Genomic DNA, 6,793 nt, shown 5'->3' with positions numbered 1-6,793 from the left:
TCACTGGGCTCAGTGAGCAAACCTTCCTCAGCACCAATGCCAGGCTCTCATTTCTGTGCCTTGTAATGGTGATAATGGAGTCCCCATTCCCAAACTGCCCATTGCTCTGGTCTAGGATCTAAACGTATCATGAATGTCACAAGAAAGATATATTTCTGAAAATGAGACAAAACTAAATAAAATAGTGACAAAAACAAAATTATTGGAACTGGCAAGGCCTGAGTCACCATTGATCACATTGACAGCAGCAGGAGAGAAACTTTGAAAAGACAGTAGGGACCAGGAAAATCCATGTTATGTTTTTCTTTCTAAGATGGAGAGAAGAGTATGCCATAGCTAGGAGATAGAGATGATTTCTTCCCAGAACATGGTACTCTCTTCCTGTACAGATGACTAAAGATAATATCACATTCCTGGAGGTCATTTTTTCATGACTATTTTCAGGCTAATGAAAATAAAGTCCTATGGGCTGGAAAGATGGTTCAGTGGTTAAGAGCACTGACTGTTCTTCTGGAGGTCCTGAGTTCAAATCCCAGCAACCACATGGTGACTTACCATCATCTGTAATGAGATCTGGTGCCTTCTTCTGGTGTGTCTGATGACAGTGACAGCGTACTCAGACATATTAAATAAATAAATAAGTAAGTAAATAAATAAATAAATCTTGAAAATAAAGTCTTTCTAGAGTATCTGCCCATTTGGTCTTAGCTGAGAATCCAGCAAGTGAAGGGAAACACAGCACACATACAGTGGTCTCCAGAATATCAGATCTCAAAGACTGTACAGTAGGGCTCTCCCTGTTGCCGGGCCTTAAAGGATGGGTCACATTCTTGCAGGCAGAGTCCTCCTTGCAACTTCATGTTGACAAACTCTTCATTTGTTCACGTTGCCTCTGTTTCTGAATTTTCACTCGGGAAGCCCTTTATTTCATTCCCATTGCAGACTCTTCCCCAGCACAGGCTTGGGCATGAACAAGCCCTCTGAAGGCAAAGCTTGGATGGCACCTTATGCTTAGCACACACTATTATTCAACCACAATCATCTTGGCATTGTTATGTTTGCTGATTTGCCCCTAAATGCTCAGAAAATTAGTATCCAGTATGTTAATGCTTTAATGATTTTTAAATCTCTTTTATAATTTGCCAAGCAGAAATATTTTGTTTTTAAAGCCAACTCACTGGTATTAAAATCTTAATTTTTCCCCTTAGAAAACAGAGCAGAGAGGGATGAGAAGGTAAATGGGGAAATTGCTAAATCATGCAGGTATTATGAAGCCATCAGCATACTAATCCTGAGGATTACCCATGTATCAAGAAATGGCTTCGGTGTGAGACTATGAGGAAGGATTTGAATTAAAAAGCAGAGAGACTTGAATACATGTGTAGCAATAAGGTAGGTGCTGGCGTCTAATTGCTGCCAAACGAAATATCCCTTTAAGTAAGAAGACAGGAATGAAAAATTGTTTTAATTTAAACCTAAGAATTAAGCACAGACTACAAAGATGTAACACTAGCCTATAACCACACACTGAATTATTAGCACATAAAGTGAGAAAAGTGGATGGGAAGTGGCTTGTACTCTTTTACTCCCCTGATAAACCAAAGAAATACCAGGTTTCTCTGTTACTTTTGCATGTATGTGTATATGTGTTCATGGTATGTTTGCATGGAGGCACAAGTGTGGACGTTAATGTAGACTGGCTGGCCCTCAAGTCCAGGAATATTGCTGTCTCTTCCTTCTCAACTCTGGGGTCCCAGATTCCCACTACCATTTCAAGTTTAGCTGCAATGCTGGGATTTGAACTCAGGTCTTCATGCTTATGTAATAAATACTTAATAACTGAATCATTTCAAAAGCCTTGCTCATTCTTCCTGACCACTGTCATATCCAACACTTTTTTTAAAAAAAATATTCTAAAATATTTTAATTTAACTTCAAAATATTTTAAAGTGTACAATATTAAAATATTTATAATACAACTCACTGCATGGTTTCCAGAGTATTTTCCCTAATTTGAAAGCTAGATGCCCCAGCTCAATTGGCAAGGTTTTCCTTTCTGTCTGTTTCCATGATTGCACATAGTTTTTGTTATACTGTGGTGCATTTACATCTGTCTTCCTCTCCCTCTCCCTCTCTCCCTCTCTGTCTCTCTGTCTCTCTCTGTCTCTTTCTCCAGTCATCCCCTTCTGTTCTCTTTTCCACTGTGTGTGTGTGTGTGTGTGTGTGTGTGTGTGTGTGTGTGTGTGTATCTCCTAGTATCTTTTGTTCCCACCCCATCTTTGTACAACGATAATAGACAGACTTGACTAGGAGTTTGTTTGAAAGCCTCAGCTAATCTTCTCTTCAAATGCAGTCTCACTCTACTTTACTGGAACTTACTGATCAATATATAAGTCTTAGGAGAACACAGTTCAGACCACAGAGAGCACCAGGGCTGAGTATTCACAACCTGTGGGGCTACGTGTCTGTCTTTCCTGCTGCTTTCTATTTTCTTCCCTATTTCTCCTAGAGTTCTTTCCTCTTAGGAGCTTTTGATAAGTTTTACAATCTTCCCAGGAAGCTCTTCTTTCTAAGTTTTTTTTTTTTCACCATATACATATGGTACCTTTCTCTGCATTTTCTTCAATACCGTGCCTCAGCTTAATAGTCAGAGCAGGTGTGAAATAATTGCTTCTGAGAATCGTCACTGTGGTTTGACCTGTGGCCATCACTAAGGCTCCTGCTCCCAAGTAACATTAGTAACTATGGTCGCTGCTACTTTTTCCTTTTAGCCCTCCCCCCAGAAGAATAACAACTTCAGGTGTTCCTAGTATGGTACATGCAAAACAGGTATTATTTCTTGGGTATTGCAATAAAAATGTTTTTAAAAAGCCATAGGACACACTCTCTGCTCTTTTTGCCTTCCTCCTTCAGTATGAATCTCAATGGAGGATAAACTGAGTTTGCCTCTTAGGTTCTAGAATAGGGTTTTCCAAGTCAAAGGCATGAAGTCATTTTCAAAAGTCTTGCCCTCTTTCTTATCCAGTCTTTTTCAGGGCTACAGTTCCCTGAGTTCATAAATGAGTCAGTGTGTCCTACCTGGTATTCAGCTGAGCATGTGCAACACTGATGGCTTTGATGGACTTGGCCATGACTGGGCTAATCTATGCCAAACAAGCCCCTGCCACAAAGGGGTAGGATGTCCGACTTCCAGCCTTCAGTTGTCTGAGCCTTCTTTGGTGAAAATTGGGCTGGGTCAGAGCTTTTGGGGTTTTGTTTTGTTGTCTGTTTGCAGTTATGGGGATGAAATTTAGGGTTTTGCATATGCCAGCTAAACTCATATCTATATGGAGATATCCACTTCTATCCTTACTGTCACCATTTCTCAGTCCTTAATAATTTAATCCACTTTCAGGTTGAAACAATATTTAGTATGAGTCTACTCATCTCTTACTCAGCTTAAGGAGATGCCTACTGCTCTAGCCACTTTGAGGCAAGTAGACCTATATGAATGGGAAAGAGATGTTGCTGTCCATGAGCTCAAGGCTGACTCGGCTTATCCTTATCGTATAGGGTTATTTATGTATTGTTGTTGCTGTTTTTCTTTCACAAGGAAAGGGAAAAAGAAAGTATGAATATGTGTGCATGTGTGTGTGTGTGCATGTGTGTTTTACTCTTGTCTACTTCTTTGCTTTCTTCCTTTCTCCTTCCTAATACCTTTTAATTTTTACCTCCATTTTCTACCCCTTTCTTAATTATTGTTCATTTAGTTCATCTTCTGCTGCCCTTTTTCCATATATATATGTGTGTGTGTGTGTGTGTATGTGTGTGTGTGTGTGTGTGTATATATATGTATATATATATATATATATATATATATATATATATATATATATATGTATAAAACCTGAGTTTGGCTCTTAGGTTCTAGAATAGAACCAAAGATTAGGTTCTAGAATGTGTGTGTGTGTGTGTAAGTCATGGAGTACATGTTGATGGAAAGGAAAGCAAAGGGGGGCTTTATGCTTATTATTTATGTATATAGTCTGTATGTTTATATGTATGGGCAACTTATCAGTATAAGTAGTAACTAACTAAATTCCAATAGAGTTCAGAATTTGTTCCTTTGTGGTGTAACACACACAGTATACACTTTTCTTGTTTTTGTTTTTCTTTTCCCCTCATTATGTTTGTTGAATTTGTTATCTTTCCACCTGAATAACCTGAGGATGGAGCTCATGGTTTCTCAGTAGCTTTTCAATATTATTTATAGAATCAATTGAGTTTCTAAGAACCACCCTAGCTTCCATCTAGCTTTGTACATCCACATAGTTACCTTTGCATTTGTTTCGCTTCTGTCTTTTCTTCTATATTAATTCACACTAGGCATATTGTCTAAAGATTGCTGCACTTGACCTGTTGCTGCAAGTCTAGCATTTGGGGAGTGACCTGTGTGTGTTTCCAACCTTCCCCCCCTGGAGTATTTCCCAAGTTATTGACATGATTGCTCTTTAAAACTGCGAGTCAAATCATCTGAGGAAATGTTTAAGCACCAATTAGTGATGAATTGGCAAATAGGCAATAACTGGCTAGAATAGGAAGCAGAGGAAACTCTGATCTATAGTGTTTCCCAACTCTGGTACATCAAAACTGCCTCCCACCTTGGCTGATTTTCAGCTTACTTAGAATGCTGATATCCTTGAAGTCAGGGGTAGAAGAGCCAGCCCCATAGGCAGTGTAGCCTAGTTCTGGTGCACTGACGGTAGAAGAACACTGATGCCTTTCCCATCTTTGTCAAGTGCTCTTCTTAAAGAGCTTTCTGCCCCTGAAGGTCCTGGTTCCATAGTATATTTTCTCAGGAAATCTTGTCATCCAAATTTTTAATGTATTATTTAATCTAGTAAAGGACTTTAAACAAGCATACCTCTCTTTTTGTTATTTCTTAAGACAAAATGTGTCTAGAGTTTCTGTGTTTATGGATGTTTTTGCTTTTTACATAAAGCACTCTCAGTTTTATTTTTTCAACTTTTAAAAAACTATATTCTAATATATAACCTTTCTGCCCATCTGTTTTAACTCTGTATTTTCTATTATATATGAATTTATTTTTGTATATTTCCAAACACCAAGAAAATATACTAAGTAAATGTCTTATATTGTCATTTTCTTAATATATTTATTCAAACATATAATATTTTGGTTTTAGATATGCTAGCAGTTTTATTAAATTTTTATAAAATTTTCATCAATAATACAAGATACTCCATATTTTTATTATACAATCACAATTTACTTTATGACAGCATGTTCTGAAATTATACAAGGGTAGTTGCTGTATATTACATAGCTTTTGCATATGATTCATTCAGGCATTGCTACTCCTCACAGCTGTCTCTGTTGTCACCAGAGTCTTCTTTAATTTCCAGATCTGTGGTCCTAAGCAAATTTCCAATTATAGCAGGTTTCCTTGGATTATCTTTCTGTCTCTGATTATGGACTTAATCTGGAAAGACTGCACCCATAGATTCCTCAAGGATAGGTCCTTATGTTATTCTCTATTATGACTAATCCTCTTGGGTGGTGGGTTTTCTGGTATGCATAAAGTCTGTATGAAGTCAAAATTTGCCCAACAACCTCACTTCAACCCCAAATTCAGGATTTGAAGACATGAATCTCTTTTAAGACATATGTCCCTTTTAAGACATATGGACCACAAAGAGGTTTGCATTAAGCATTTGGCTGGTTTGTTCAATTTTCTTGAGTAAGGGTCTATATTCTAGACTCTCTTCTTGTAGTTTTACTGTCTCTGCCTTGGGAATGTTGGCTCAATTAAATTTTTGAGTAATATCTGAAAGTTTCTTTGGATCAACTCAAGCAAGAAGACTGTTTGCAGCTAGCTAGTGTGATTACGGTCTGATGATAGGAGGGTACAATAAAAGTAACTAAGATACAGCAGAAAGAAAGACTGAATGTTTTGCATTTGGTGCCTATTGGTTTACTTGCTGTGGTTAAAGTATATCTCTTATGGTTCATCTATTCATATTTACTACACATTTGAAAATCATAAAAGGGCAAAAAATTATTTCAAAACATAGAAGTGGGGTCTTTGGGAGTGACTAGGAATAGGTAATTCTATTGGCTTATGATTGAATCATTAAAATTCTTGTCACATGTCCTTGTCCTTGTTTAAGAAGGAGCAAGGCAGGCTGTTAATCGCAGCCTCAGGATGCCTAGAATGAAATCTTAAATGAAGCACATAGTAACTATTATAGTTGATTGAAGCTTCCAATATATACATAACCTGTACATGGTTCTATTGCATGCAGAGGTTATTTTACAGGTAATACAATGCTTTATATGGTTTAAGTATATTACACAAATTTTCACATACTTCAACCATGGCCACCAGCATGGTAGTATTGGGTGGTAGACTGGTAAGACTTACAGGAAGTCGCTAGGTCCAGAGGGTTCATCTTTGTAAGAGATTAACATGGTCTTCAAAGGACTGCTTAGTTCCAAGACAGAAAGCACATGTGGAAAGGGAAAACCTGGCCTCAAGTCTTTCTAGGGCATGTCCCTGTGATGGCACAATATGCCCTACTGTGATTTAGGCCAAAGCTCCCAGACAGGTGAATATATCGTGAGTCTGTGCTCTTGGGTATTCACAACTATGATCTTAATCATGATGTTTTCTTTATAATGTGCCTAACCTCAGGTAAATTGCAATTGCAACCGAAAACAGACTAAGATTGTAATTAAAGATGTTAAGATGAGAGGTTATTCTGAATTTCCAGTATGAGAAGATAGAAAAGCA

Source organism: Mus musculus, chromosome 7, assembly GCF_000001635.26.
Source record: "Mus musculus strain C57BL/6J chromosome 7, GRCm38.p6 C57BL/6J".
NCBI classification, from domain to species: Eukaryota; Metazoa; Chordata; class Mammalia; order Rodentia; family Muridae; genus Mus; species Mus musculus.
The sequence above is the reverse complement of the archived record's forward strand: the minus strand, read 5'-3'. Positions refer to the sequence as shown.